The sequence below is a fragment of the Pollicipes pollicipes genome, unplaced genomic scaffold, assembly GCF_011947565.3.
Source record: "Pollicipes pollicipes isolate AB1234 unplaced genomic scaffold, Ppol_2.1 Scaffold_5724;HRSCAF=6776_pilon_pilon_pilon, whole genome shotgun sequence".
Taxonomy (NCBI): Eukaryota; Metazoa; Arthropoda; class Thecostraca; order Pollicipedomorpha; family Pollicipedidae; genus Pollicipes; species Pollicipes pollicipes.
Genome location: NW_023596746.1, coordinates 37,149,660 through 37,165,011, shown reverse-complemented (window position 1 = coordinate 37,165,011; position 15,352 = coordinate 37,149,660).

The following is a 15,352-nucleotide window of genomic DNA, read 5'->3' as shown; positions in this document are numbered from 1 at the left end:
CACTCCCTTTAACTGCTGATAATTTTGTTGTGTGCTGAACAGTACGAGAGGCATCTCAGAAGACCCAGGCGGGCACACCATGACGTACCCTGGCCTGGCAGAGGTTAATACCACTGGAATCATCGTTTTCACTTCAAAGAAAACAGGTTCGCGTAGGGGTCTGAAAAACATATACTGATTACATCTTAACTTACGATACATGTCGAGCTACTTGGAATGCAATGGAAAAGTCACAGGCGTGCCATTTTGCCATCAAACATCTGCATTCAGAAAAGGTGTTAAAGATAATGAAGATGTCTTTATACTTAACATAATCCGCAGGGAAATCCCTCTTGGCAGTCGTATCCTCCGTGTATGCCATAGACATGTTCCAAAAGAAGTTACCCATGTGAAAACATTAAATTTCGCTCGAAACCCTCAGGAAAAATATCGACACTTATCAAACAAATTTCGGAGAGCAAAGTCTGAAACAAAAGATCGTGTTTTGAACTTCTTCCTTAGCACTTTGGACTGTCGATGGCATACTAAGATGACAAAGAAGTGAACTAAATCTGAATAACTGCTGTCTAACACTGACATGCTGCACTCTCTCTTGCACTTATTTATGGCCACGTTACCGCTATGGTGTGCCCACAAACATATATTATACCCATACATATTCTGGCTATTACCAGCAGCGGATGCAGGACCTTGAGAGATATTACGGTTTGTGTGCAGCACAAGCCCTACAATATATCAGACGCTGAGCGCTTCGATGTGTCTATCCAATCTACAAGCCATTAACAAGCCAACCCCACACGACAAAAGCCATCGTGCTCGCCTTTGGTAAAGCTATCCCACGACAGAGTTTAAGGTTAAAACTGATGTACCGCTGGGTTGAGTTTGCGCTATGCCGTGTGTTGCAGCTTTTTGTACTTGCTGGAAAATGAGCATTTTAGCGTCGTTTCGAAAATGGCGAGCATGGGCGATAGCTCCGCAGGTGCCGCTTTGAGTGACGTGAAACCTGCACATTTCGACGGAGAATTGGGCTGCCGAGAACATGGCGCGACGTCAAACGTTTTAAGCACTAGGCGCTACGTGCCCGCGAACGCTGAAGGAACTATTTGCCATTGTTCACGGTCTAAAGATTATTATACCGTGCCTTCACAACCAGCATAGATGAAGACCTGAACATCACGCCAGATTGTGCAACATGATCTTTTACATGAATTATTGCACTGTCTTTACCTTGCAGTACAACTCTGGAGACCAACATTTATACCCTGGACGATTGCTGATTTTGCCTTAGTAAACAGAGCGTGAGCTCAATGCAGAAGGATGCCTCAAATGATGCTTCAAAGTCATTCATCTTTACTGCTTTGCTGTGCCTAATCAGCTTCGATGCATGTCTAGGTGACGCGAAACCGGACAGCGCTATTGAAATATTTATCACAGGTTCGAATGATTACTATCTGCATGGGTTTACAGCTGTTTTTTGAAACAAATAAAATGTGCTTTTCAGGCATTTAAAACAGCCAGCTCTCAACACGTAAGTATGAAGGAGGGCCTATGAAAGGAGGGCCTATTGGAGGGTGAAGGGGTGGGCTATTATCCGTCAATTTCCGTAAAAGTAACAAGCGATTCAACCCATGATGCCGCATGAAACACTAGTTTACAGACCACCTTTGTTTCCCATGACCCACCTACGTCCTTAGGAGTCAGTACATCACACGCATCCCTGCCAGGCATTCTAACAGCCAGAGGTCGGGCCGGCACGGGCATTCCACGAGTTGTGTTGAGTGCATCTCGAAATTTGCACACACAAGCCGTCCACGGAAGCTTCGTCGCTTAGCTAAGCAAGCCCGTAAGCACTTAATAAATACTATATCGCCCAACAATGGCTTAACTGCAAATAGCTGCCTGTCGCAAAACAGGTGTATCCAGCCGTTACTCCAAGGCATTGGAAGCTCGTGAAAAGCGAGGCTAGTGTTTCTCCTGCATCCGACTTGACCCTTTGACCCAGAGCCTCTGCACCCAACTCGACCCGGTGACCCAGGGTGGGTAAGTCCAGTCGACGGTCAACTCCAGAGCACCACCAGGCTGATGGACCAGGGCGACCCTCCGCTGCTCACTTGGCGGACGGTTCGGGGGCCTCGTCGGCTTCTCGGAGCTGGTCCGCCAACGCCACCAGCGCCGCTTCGTCCAGCTCCTCCTCGTCCAGCACCCTCAGCCGGCCCGACTGGGCCAAGAACTGCTGATAGTAGCCGGTCGCCAGCTGCCAGAGAGACGGGTGACATCAGCAGCACGATGGCCCGGCCGTTCAGCGTCGACAGACAGGGCCAGGTCCACCGAATGTCCATCCTCCCGCCGTGATGAGCCCACTCGAGGCAGCCGCCGCTACCGGGGCAGCGGCGCCCACAGTCGACGGCCGTTGCGGCTTACGGACAGGTGAGAGTTTCTGACTCCCGCGGCTTACAGAGAGGGCGACAGCTGCCTACTCCCGCGGCTTATAGAGAGGGCGGCAACTGCTTACTCCCCCGGCTTACAGAGAGGGCGGCAGCTGCTTGCTCCCGCGGCTTACAGAGAGGGCGGCAGCTGCTCACTCCCGCGGCTCACAGCGAGGGCGACAGCTGCTGACCTCCGCCGCCTACAGGGCGGACCACGACACTTCAGGCATTGATCCCTGCCGGTTACAGAGCGGCTGGGCTGGGCGGCCGCTTGATCCCGCCACCGTCCGGCGGAGATAGCGGTCGAATCTTGCCGCCACCGTCCCCCTGGAGCAGTCTTTAAGGCGTGTTGGGAGCGGTTTCGCGCCCGTTAAACATAGCCGTGTTGGCAATATCAGTCGGCTGAACGGTCATAGTCAAAGTCTAAAATTACTAGAATGTTAATGAAGTGTGTTGGCTTTACAGAGTGCGTGGTGACGATATCCGTCTTAAGCTTCTGCTTCATTGTAATTTCTAACAAGTTATTTCAGTTCATACATAATGTATGCTACTTTATTGAGATCTCAGCAGCGTTGATATACGACTTGTCTTTAGCATAATGAGGCTGTCGTAGGATAATGTGAAGAGCAACATGCACCAGCTGTCCGGTCTGCCTCAAGCTTGTTCAAATTACGTGAGACGAATTCAGCTATCTTTTACTCATGTGATGCCGTTGATGACGTGGTTTGGTGTACAATTATTCTATGGTTAGGCCCAGTCATTTAGGAGAAAACGGTAATGTCAGATGGCTTTGATAGAAAACTTTGTTTGCTTTGCATAGCGGTTTTCCCAGTCTACGTGCTTTGATTGCATCTCCGTAAGTTGCTTAACGCTCAGTTCCGAGCCCATGACAACAGTTAGCATATGTCGTCAACACTAAACAGCCCGCCACCCGACTTTGTCCCGCTGGCGTGCCCGCCCGTCTTAAGCCCGCCCATTGGTATGACACGGGTATGCGATGTGCTTGCTGAAATTCAGTGGTCCAGTTGTCATGAAAAGTCATAGAGCACTGCTTTTTCATTTCTGCATTGAACATGCCACGTGTGTGGTTCCTTACGTACCTTATCACACAAATTAAATTGCGTGATAACAGATTCTGCCTTTTTCAATTGTTTTTCCGTTCAAATCCCTCACTTGCTTCACCGTTCCGTTCATCTCATTATCTCCTCCTTGCCTTCCCGTCAGTCTTTCACGCTGGTAGACCTTTCCTCCCTTTGCGTTTTCAGTTCCACGCCGTCTACATTTGAAGCCGTCTAATGAAGACGTCCGTGTGTCATTCCGTGTGTCCTTCTTAAACTAGGCTATGTCGATAAAGCTATCCGTTTCTCGTCTATCTGTTCCCTTCATTTCTGGGTTGCTCATTCTGTCTTTATCCCGGCCCAACGCTTTCATTCTCCTCGTTTTTTGTCTATGCGTCTGCTTTTATGCGTAGTGACTCCTTTTTTTGAAGCTGCCTGCAAGCCATCTCGCCCAGAGGGAAAAATATTCAAGCGGTCAACCGGGAGCGTGTTAACACCGCTCAAAAAGGTTCAATTAAGTTTGCATATTTGTGTGCATTTCGCACATACCTACCACACACAACCACAAATACTAAACCGCAAGCATTGTCATTCATTTGTGCGTTGAAGTGCGGCAGTTAGACGTCATTTCAAACTACGGTTAACGGTTTTTCCAGTGGTGCGTTGAGCTACATTTGCGCCAATAGCCCTGCCAAAACCTCAAGACCATTGACTTCCATCAATATTCTTGAATGCGCCACGTGCACTCCACTGAGCAGACCACACCGCTGCAGGGCTCGGCACAGTGTAAAAATTACCAGCAGATGGCTGCTGTCACGCAGCCCGTACACATCAGTTAGGGAGCAAAAAATAATTAATCTCGTTAATAACGTCGTAGGTCGGGCCAGTTCTGATCACTTAAGATGCGCTCGATTGCCCATAGATCCAAACGTTGTCGGAAAAATGGCGCCACGCGTCACGAATTGAGCTATCAGTCTAACGATGCAAAAATAGGTGGGTATTAGATGATGGGTATTCCAGATGGGTATTAATGAAACTGCAATGCGAGTGCCGCTTGCCAAGCCGCAGTGTATTGAAAGTCACCGCCAGCCTCACATATCTCACTTGCATCGCAACAGCTGAAAAATCGCCTTGCGGCCAGATGCATTGTCATGTCTAGATATTTTTCAGCACTTTGCTGTCTAATTTGGAGCACTGAGAGTTGGCTAGTCGAAACAGCGAATCGGCCGACCGGCCAAGCTATAGGAATATACTGGTTTGTCGCCGACCTGTCGCCGAAGCGAGTGACCAACTAAAAATAATAGGATGTTTTCGTCGCCGGGTTTGGGATGGAGCCTTGGAAAGGTACCATGGGGCTGTGGGGTACCGCAAACGGAAAGGCTTGTTGGTGTTGTGGGATGACACGTATTACCATTGAAACCCTATGTAAGGCTGTGGATGGGCGCTGTAATATTTTGTCGTGGCCGTCACCAAAACTGTTGTTCAAAAGCAGTTGTGGCACCAAGCGTGGCGTAAAAAAGCCATTTTTGTCGCCGGCCTCACCCAAGTTTTACCACCCCTGCCGCAGTGCTGTAAACTGTACCGAATGATCTTCAAGATTGCTATTTCGGTTCAAAACCCCATACAAATGTGGAACACATCTTTAAAGCGTATGCTCATGTGGCGATGACGCCAAAAGTGTGGAATTTTCCATCCATTTGGGGGCATCTGGTCACCCATTCTATGGGTTCGAATTTTACCGTGTGACTTTCACAAGTGTTATCGCTTTAAGAGCCGGCCCCTGTGCCGTGCAGTCTGCTCATGTACCCATCAGCCATTTTCGAAAATTCCACCTATGTATACCATGGGGGCAAATACAAGGCGACGAACATGGGTAGACGGTCGTATACATTTCTACCACTGACATCAATTAAGACAGCATATAGCGCAAGGTTCAGCCTAAAATACTGGCGGCATGATGCCGGGTCGAATCTTCTGTGCCTGCACATGCACATGCCTGAGCAGATTTCTTTCCGAGAGGTAACTTGAAAACGCAACCAGGCGAAGGATCGAACCCTCTAATAATCTGAGCCCCGAATACACGCCGCATGCCGCTAAACGTATGCCGTCCACACTTGCGGGGCGGTGGCGCAGCGCCGCATCCCTGCCTTGGCACGCCGCCCCGCAGTGCTCTGGCGTATTCGGACGACGTCGGCAGCCTGCCATTCCAGGCGGCGGTGGCCCGCGGCGGCCTGAACTCGCGCTGCGCCGCCGACTCGGCCGATAAAGCAAGGTTACGCTCGGCGGTGCCGGAAGCTGCCGGCGGCTGCCGCGCTGGCGATGGTGGACGCCGGCCACGTGGCGTTTTTATGATGCTGTTGCGCCAGCCACCGGAATCCCGCGGGACGCCGACAGGCTAACTTGCCGCGACACGTATCACAAAGAGTGACGGCGTTGGCGCGAAATGTAGTTTACTGTGACGGGGGACGACGACAAGCAGCCCAGAGGACACAAGACGGCCGTACAACAGCTCAGGACTGCAAACTGTGAACGTGTTCTCTAGTCTCATGCTGTCAGGCGGTCGTCGCGCTGGAGTTTGGGAGCGAGCATGGACCGGTCGCGTCACGTGAGTCCGCACGCCTGTCACGTAGTGGCACGCAGATGTCCACTCACGAATGCCGGGTTCCCAGACAGGGTAAGGGAGCGGATGTTCGGCACGGCCGTGATCAGGGCAGTAACTGCAGCCGGACCGCGTATGTCGTTGTCGCACAGATCCAGCACTCTCAGAGAGGACGGGCTGCCGCTGAGGATGACAGCCAGCTCCTGAAGACCATCTGGAAAAACAGGAACGAGCCAGGAGGCATTAGATACTGCTGGTGGGCGGTGCGTCGCTTAGTCCATCATACTGGCGAACTGAATTGTTAGTGGATCACGCAGACTCGCGTTGTTTGATTACACAAGCCCCACGGATAGACGCATTAACACGCGCTCGAGTAGGCGATCAAGTTGACCCTATTGATAACAGAAATCGCATTATGCATCTTACATCGACTTCTTTGATATCGGAATAGGCTACTGACCTAAAATGACCCAGGTGACAGACCTTAAAATATCTTGGTTATCGGGATACTTTGGACAAAAACCGGGAGTTTGACCGTGTTTGACCTTTTTTGACCTGAAGGTCATGACGTAGGAACCTCAAATTCGGACACAAGTAATATGACGTACAGGATAGTGCACCCTGTGCGTTTAGTGTTTTTAGCTCCCTTAGTTTCTGAGATCTCAAGTATGTTAAATTGTCCCTAACAGAGCAAAAGGTGTCCAACAGGTCACCTGAGCGCGTGTTAACATAACCACTGCAAATGCCGACCAGTGATAAATATTATGCCAGGCATAAGGAAAAACGATAAGTTTTCCATATGTCACGTGTCAAATATGCACGTCACAACCGTATGTCGGCCAAGTTATGATATCTGGGACCATTATACACAAAGCAGATCATTCAGTCAATTATATTAGTGCTTCATCCCCTGGATTTTACACGCTTGTTTGCATCTTAATCTATAGAGACTTATTCTCCAATTCATTTGGCCACACAGCCTATGGCGTCGGTATACTTGACTTACCCAGTCATACCGCATCGTACCGTACCCAGCCATATCACATCAATCACACCACGCCGCAATACGGCCCCGGCAGCCCGACAGTAGCCGATAATTCCAGCAAGCCCCAGCACGGTCTGTCGCTGGGAGCTGGCCCCAGCACAGCCTGTCGCTCGGGGCTGGCGCTGCCGGTCCGGTGGGCCACCCCACGCGAACGTCCCTACTAGAGACGCAACTTTCTGCAGAATATCAGCCTGTGGGCAAGCCCGCCCCGCCTCGCTAGTGACAAGCCAGTCCGCAAAAGCCCGCCACCCTACAATGCTGATGCGCCATTAACCCCCAAGTCCAAATTTGTTGCAACATGCGTGTTGTCATTTCACTTTAATTTTAGATTTATGCACTAAAGCGTGCATGAAAACATGCAGATGTTATAAAATGTATAACATTGTTTGGCTAACACCAGCGATGTTGGTCAGAAAGCAGCAATCAAAGTACGCGCACAATGGATTTATAATGCACCAAAGTGGATCTTAAAATACAAATGAGAAAGATGAGTTTGAAAATTGTAATTGTCTTTCACAAAAGTGCTTCAAAGATTTCACCACGCTACCTCATCTCAATACACTACAGATATTTTCCTCTCGTACTGCATGCCTCAACCGATAGCTTTGTAGTGACAGTCTAAAAAAAATGCTGGATGTTTCAAGCCATGGGAAGCATCAGCTCATTGCCATGCATATAAGCTCAAACATCGTTCGGCTGTGTCCCAGTTGCCACAATGTCATGTTTATCATTTAACAGCCAGAGCCAGCCTCTTGTGTGGAGTTTGCCGTTTTTAAGTGGATGCAGCATTTGATCACACCACAAAAAACTGCATGACAACTTTCAACCAATCCGCATTTCTCTCTTATCACTTTTCACGTTCCAGCCCACAATAGTCGCTGCGCCGCTTGGGTCGTTCAAAGCAAGAAAGCGATAATATTTTTCCCACGAATATTTGCCGCTCTAGTGATATAATTGACACTTAGCAACGTCATAAAAGCAGTGATATATTGTTGCATTTGCAGTAAAACCTCTATGAAAACAATATAATTTTAAAGATAATTTCGTGAGTTTGTTCTAAAGCACACAAAGCTTGCGGACTGCTACTTTCGATGTTTATCAAATGCCTCATTGATGTCATGTGTTGAGGTTTTTTCGCACAGAGCTGCATGCCTATACAAAAAAAGAGAAATGAACAAATCAGACGGAACAAAAGCCTTCGTGACAAATATGTTGGAAAATAGCAACAATTGCAAAGGACGTACCTAATTGCTTTTCAGTGAAATGGGCTACAGTTTTGAAAATTTGGCTGCTATTCTGGAATTTTCAGCGAGATGTTTGCTTAAAGACATTCTGTTTGTGCAATCTGGTTTACTGGCGTGTCATGTATGTCGTGGGCTTTCTATCACTGGTGCTCTTGCTGTAAGAAATACAAATATTTTTGTCTTGTGGTTGCGTCGTGTTTGGTAGCACACTCCGGTTTTGCTATGGTTTTGAATAGCAAGGAATAACAAAAAATATATCTTATTACCTGCTTAAATGCTTTCTCTACAAAAACGTGTCAAGTCTGACTCAAAACCCAGCCAAAGCCCCACAGGCTCCTGCGCTTCAGAGAGGTGGCGGGATGGCGGGCTGAAAAGTAGCGTCTCTAGCCCTACCGTCGGTCAGCTGTACGCGGCCCAGCGCGAGTCGCTGCAGCGGCGGACAGCCGGAGGTCAGGTCGCGCAGGTCGCCCAGCTGGTTGCCATACAGCTGGAGCGTTCGCAGGCTGCGCGGCAGGTCGGCACCGCGCACCGAGGTCAGCTCGTTGCAGGCCAGTGACAAAGCGGTCAGCCGGCTCAGGCCGGTCAGCTGGTCTCCCAGAGCGGAGATCTGCGGCACGCATGGCGCCACAGTCAGCCGCCGGCTAGCCACACGAACACCCGAATGGACAAAGCCCTCCCCACACCACATAGACCAGCAGTATCCCGATGGAATGAGCCCTGACAGTGCCTTGGGTCTCGCCATGGCCAAGGCTGAATTCACAAGGCACGCTGATGTTGGACTACAGCATGCACGGGGATCAGGATTTCGCAGATGTGAACGTCACACGCAGTGCGGAAAACAGCTGGGCGGAAACGCTGTAAGCCACCGGACGAATTGTTTTGGCGCAACGGATAAAAACGAAGTAGCTCTAGTTCGGCTCAAGTGGGCACAGTTTTGTAATAGTAAGCGCCGTAAGTCATTCCAGAAAGTCCTGATCGATCGAGGCTCCTGGGACCGCTCTTAGTCCCGAGGCCAATCGTCCGAAGCTGTCCATGATTCCGTCTGACAAAGTGTTGGAGGCTGGGGAATTGGGAGGACGCGGCTTGAGTGGTGGTGCTCGTCGGCCCACCTCGAAGTGTTTTGGCAATATATCTATGCCAGGGCGTACGTTTCTTACTAGCTCATGGGTTTACGTTCTAAAGGCATGCTTCTCGAAAAAGAACTGTAGATCAAATTATATCCTAAAAATTTCGATCAACATGACGTCACAAATTGTCGAACTGAGCCGGCTTATGGCTTTCTCTACCAGTTCCCTGCGGATGGTTGCTTTGTTAAACGGAGTTTTTCACGTTTACTCTTTATTTGTCTCATGTTCACAGGATATTGAAGCAAGCATCAGATGCGATGAAACAAGCTCACTTTTAAGTATCAGTGTACTTTTCAAGACGGAAACGTTGCTCTGGCCAACACAATTTCTCTGTTCAGTACATATGCTTTCCAATACGTCATTGTTCGATCACGCCATCGCGTCTTGCACAACTATGCTTGAGAGCCAATTGATGGCCGTTGTATTTGGAAAGCGTGTTTACGAACCCCAGATATTCGACAATTACGCGTTTATTGACCTTCCGCGCCGCATGGCCAAAGGCATGGCGGGATTTGAATGACGTTATAATGGCGTCATGAATGCCTGGGTGGCCTTGGCTTAGCTCCCCGAAATAGGCTGCGCACCGTCGCGGGCTTTTAGCTGAGAAACTAAATAAATTTACTTATCAAAGGGAGTGTGTTTAGTCAAGTTGGAGTTTTTAACTGTGCACGCAGGATGGAAATGAGTTTCGATTAAAAATGTTGGTGTCAATGGTTTCTGCCAATTCGCCTCCACTGACGAGATATTACCACAGCCCCAAGATTGTCTTTGGTTTCTATGTATGATCAAAGTTATCGTATAGCTCCCAAGAAAGATTCACAACCAAACACATCGACATCATTGAGAATGCTTCGTTAGATCTAACCAATGACTTTTCGAGGATGTCGTTTGTCAGCGCCGAGAGCGGCTTGCAAGCACAGCGATGACGGCGGCCATTATGCTGATGTTTGTCATTGTTGTTTACATTCAGCTGAGGGCTGCGGGTGTATGGTGTTGTCCGTTTGGTGAGGCCGGTCTGTTGATATTTACCTTGATTAATTCGTGTTGACCTACTTAACGTTGAGATGAGGCACAAGTAGTGTCGAGTCAATCGGCTGCACTAAGCTCTATGAAAACGTGATTATTCTACTTTACTTTGGCAGCGGCTGTAGACGGCTAAGATTCCTGCACCCTGAAGCTAATGACCGAATTTCGAATGCACGAGCAACGAATTCAGCGTCCGAAATAACAAGGCACATGCACTGAAATTGTCGCTGCGATGTTGCTGGCACGCCAGGCACGTTCAGTGTATCATATTTTTCCGTCCCGAATTACACAAGGGGTCTTTAAGTGCGTGCCGCTCCATACTGCCAGCGTTCTCCCTATACGCACGAGACCGTAGCAACCAAGATAATAGCCATGTCACTAGCGCGCAGCTACTCGCCACATATAAACCAGGGCATTTGTCCTTTCCTGTTCGCTGATTGGTTTATTTGTTAGCATTGCTTTATTCAAGCACAGACATCGATGCGATCGATTTAAGTCAATAACTAAAACTTTTGCAAGACCAAATGCGCATGTAAGCACCAAAATAAACCATAGGTTGTTGCAAAACTCCCCTTAGGCGTATATTTGGAAAATAAAAAACACTAGACACCTTCCCTTAACAAGCGAAAGGGCTGTGAACTGCACCGAATGATCTTTTAAGTGACTTTTTCAGATCGAACCCCCACAAACATGAAATGTTCCCTTTAACAGATAGTTTATGCTAGCAAAGCAATGCAGTTTTCAGTTCCTTGCATTATTCCTACAAAAAAATTGGTCATAGACATCAGACTGAACTCGGAATGCCTTTAGTGCCATAGCGACTGCTCCACTGCGACGTCCAATTACAGTCTGCCAAATGTTCAGGGAGGTGAAATTTCTGGGCTATGGGCTATGGGCTATGCTGGTTCATCTAGTAGAGTTCTCGCATTATACTCAAATCATTAACTGGATTTCGTTCTACCAGGCTTATATCGTCCTTGGTGTTGGCGGCAAACGCAGCAAGCAGTGCTGAGCGAGAGCTATAAGCCGATAACCACCCATGCGAACCACCCTAGACAAATTGCCGCAAAAAATACGGAGCCGCTCCCGTACAACTACGTACGTTGAACAGTACTGAGAACTAGCGGGGAATGTACGGCGATGAAAGGAGTCCATATCGTGGTTTCTGCTCAGCATGGTCTTTGACAATCATCAGTACGGTGCACATATCATTAGTAGTAGCTATATCCTCCCACCACACAATGCTTGGCGGTTCAGAGAGCCACAAATTCAAATTTGCCGTCGCTTTGATAAGCAAGTTTGACCGATGTTCCAAGAAGCTCTTTAAGTCCACGGTGAACTAGAATATTCTTAACCAAATTAAAATTAAAAGAAAATGATGAATTCCTATCGTCCGTGAAGCGCGTATCTAGTTTGCACACATGGCTACCACATAGCGTCGTCTTTCACCATCACGATATGCCGTAATTTGTCGTGCCTCATACTGGGAAGTCACATTCCCTCTCACCTTTTGGATTCCCAATTGCCTTATCTCTTCCCCTACGAGGGTCTCGCAAACCTCTAAGAATTTCTAACTTCTGAACTTGCTTACCTCTAACTATACCTTTAAGAGCTTCTATGCGGTTTTGAGCACGTAATTGGACTTCCTGGGCTCATATTGCTGCACATGATGCAGAGGTCGAGGTATTTACCTAGATGCCTACTTATCTACGAGCTTTTTCTTGCGGTCATGTCGGTGACTTTTACTCAAATGTGACAAATAGCTTTTGTTCCTCAAAGAGACTAGATTCCAAACGTATGTTTAAGCCACACACACACACACACACACACACACATATATATATATATATATATATATATATATATATATATATATATATATAGGATTGGAGGAGAGATATAGGAGAGGATTGGGCCCAGTTTTACGCCTATCGAGAAAAAATACCTCTAGCCGGTTTCACGGAGGGTAATCTGCTGAACAGGCTTTTAAAGAGCGTTTTTTTAACATCTTCATGAGATATGCTTTGAAAAAATATGTAATGCGTCCGACAGAGATGTGTTAATGCTCTCGTGCAATTCATTGAAATGCAATAGCTACGTCAACATGTCTCCAACTGAAAATAGCTTGATGATATGAAGCGAGACACTCAATAGCCATTTTTTCAGCCCCATGCTTTAGTTGAACCTAACTTCTGGGAAAATACCATGCCTGACTATCAGCGTGTGGATCGGCTCAAGATGTTGCATGCTGGCAACACCGGTATTGTCTACATCGGTGCTGTGTGAAGGCATGCAGGCTTTGAGGATTATCTAATTGAAGGACCATTCATCGTGGATAGGGTTTAGGTACGCAAGCTCTGTAACCATTGCGTGCCTATGCACAGGGACGCAGCAAAAGCGGAAGAGTTAGTTTTGTCGCGTCTGGTCAGACATGCCAACGAATGTTCTAAAATGGTTCGAAAAGTTGGGCAGGAAAGAATCTGGCATTACATCTGCCATCATAGGCGTAATCTTGCTTATGGCCAGCAAATCGGGATTTTACCAAAATTCAGGTTTTGCAAGCACATTTTCAAATGTTTGATAAAAATTTCTAGCCAAAAACGTGGCTACAAGTTGGGTCTTAAGAAAATTGACGATAGAAGCTTTTTCGAAGTTTTTTTTAAATGTCTGCAACCTCATCAAATTCCGAAAAACGATTTTATCACAAATAAAGGGCAAACAATTGCTTCATTTGATGCGGTCAGCCTATTCCAGCTTCGAAGAATCACCAAAGCCTGTTCCAGTTTCAAGGGCTCATCAGCTAGCCAAACTAACTGTGTGGAAACCGTGAAAGGCTTTCCTAAATTGCGCCATTTAACCTTAATTCAACTAACAGGACCCGCGGGGCATTCCTTCGTCAGATGCAATTTTCTGCTGCAGCGGTCTCAGCCGCCTTCAAAATATATTGAAACACGTTATAAAGCATTGTATATCTACGCTGGACTCGGAGCATTCAATATTTGGTCAGTACTGCAGGCAAGTAACTCAGACATTTCAAGGATCCTGTTCGTAGACTGTCTAGGGGCGTCACCAGTGGCAGGGTGGGGTTGGGGACGGGTGTTTCTCCCGATGATTTGCGTGGCTCGCTTGGAGGGCGTGGGCAATCAATTTTGTTCGCTGTTTTCCGATGGCTGATGGCTTTTTCCGTACGCTAAGATTTGGTGGGTGTCCATGGATTAAATTGCTCTTTTACCCATGACCTAGTAGGGGTGTTTTTGCTGATATTAGATGCATTAATACACCGTTTTTTTCGTTTGGTCAGGCGTAATTTTGGTGGTCCAATGGATGATCTATTTTCTTAAGATATGTATTCTCAATCCTGTGTATAGGCGGCACGCAGAGACGCAGCCAGCGATTAGGGGAAGGGCTTGTGATGCCCTAGTTCTCTCTTCCTCCTTGCCAAGATTGAGCGCATGTTTTTACCACGAGACAACTGAATATGATTGTCGCAATCTGGTGAGCGGGAAGATCGTTTTGCCTCACATGCCATGAACAACTTTGGGCAGTATCATTCCACACCGAACAGCTGCGATTTAGTGTCGTAAGTGACGTTCTAGTTCGTGTTAGGGTAGGAGCTGTGAACGGCGCTGAGATTCACTCTCCCCACCCTCTCAAGAGTATTCTGGTTCCCACTGCAAACCATGCTAGCCTCTACTCCACCCCACTAGCCTCTACCTCTCACCCCCACTCCCGTCGCGAATCTTGGCTGCGCCTCTGATCATACTGGACTCAGAGTAAATAGTGTGGCAAAGCTTTTTGCTTGTTCCGTCACCCGGTTATTGCCAGTCCAGTTTAACAGGCATTTCATTCTCCAAGCTTTTGGTAGACAGGATCGCAGAGGAATTTTGGTGAATGGCGAGTACACCACGGCCGAACGGCGCGAGGCTGCCTATTTCTGACCAGCTGACATTGCAGACTGTCGGGAAGAGCAGACTGTTGTTTTGTAGAGGATTCGAACCCGAGATTACTGGAATTCACCGTCTATCAATCCCTCGCCCACAGGTGGGGCACCGGGTGGTGACATGTTAAGCGATAACATTGGCGCCATCTGCGCATTGCGGCGGACTGCAAGCAGCTACCTAAAATTTGGCATTGGCTTATATTTCCCCGTCCACCCACCAGCTTGATTTGACATATTATTGACGTGATTTAAAAGACCACGTTAGACTATGTCGCAGATTAGTAATGTTCATAACTGTAATCAGCCAAACTGACGGGCTTGCCCGTCATGGATCGATACAGCTTGTATGTTTGGGAAAAAGGTATCGTTTGAAATCAGGTACATAAAGTTCCACGACTGACTGAGATGGCCCGCATCTCGGTCAGTCAGTCTGGTCTTTCTTATTTCAATGCCTTCCCGGCTCGCAGTCCGGGTCCGCGGCCGCGCCACGTGCCCGGACTGACGCGGGCGACTCACGGACCACACGGGCCGCGTCGGACTGAGCACACACCCGCATCGATCGGGGTCCAGCTTCTGCTGTGGCTCCCCGCAGCGGCATCCCCAACAGCACTCAAAACGCGGCAGGATGTCGGCAGCAACCGGACAAAAACTGAAGGGCAAATTTAATCTGGCAAATGCAATACCCTGAAAAAAGAGAGCCGGTGCGAAGAAAAACAACAGAATGCGCTGAATCCTTTTCGCTCAGAACCTGTCACATATGTTGTCTGCTTTGCTGTTGTTTTGGGGATGTGCTGGTTCCGCTGTGCCTTCGCTTACCTTAGGATGTTTGCATGGTTTGCATGACCGACAAATGAAACTTTGCATTTGCAAAGTTTCATTTGTCGGTC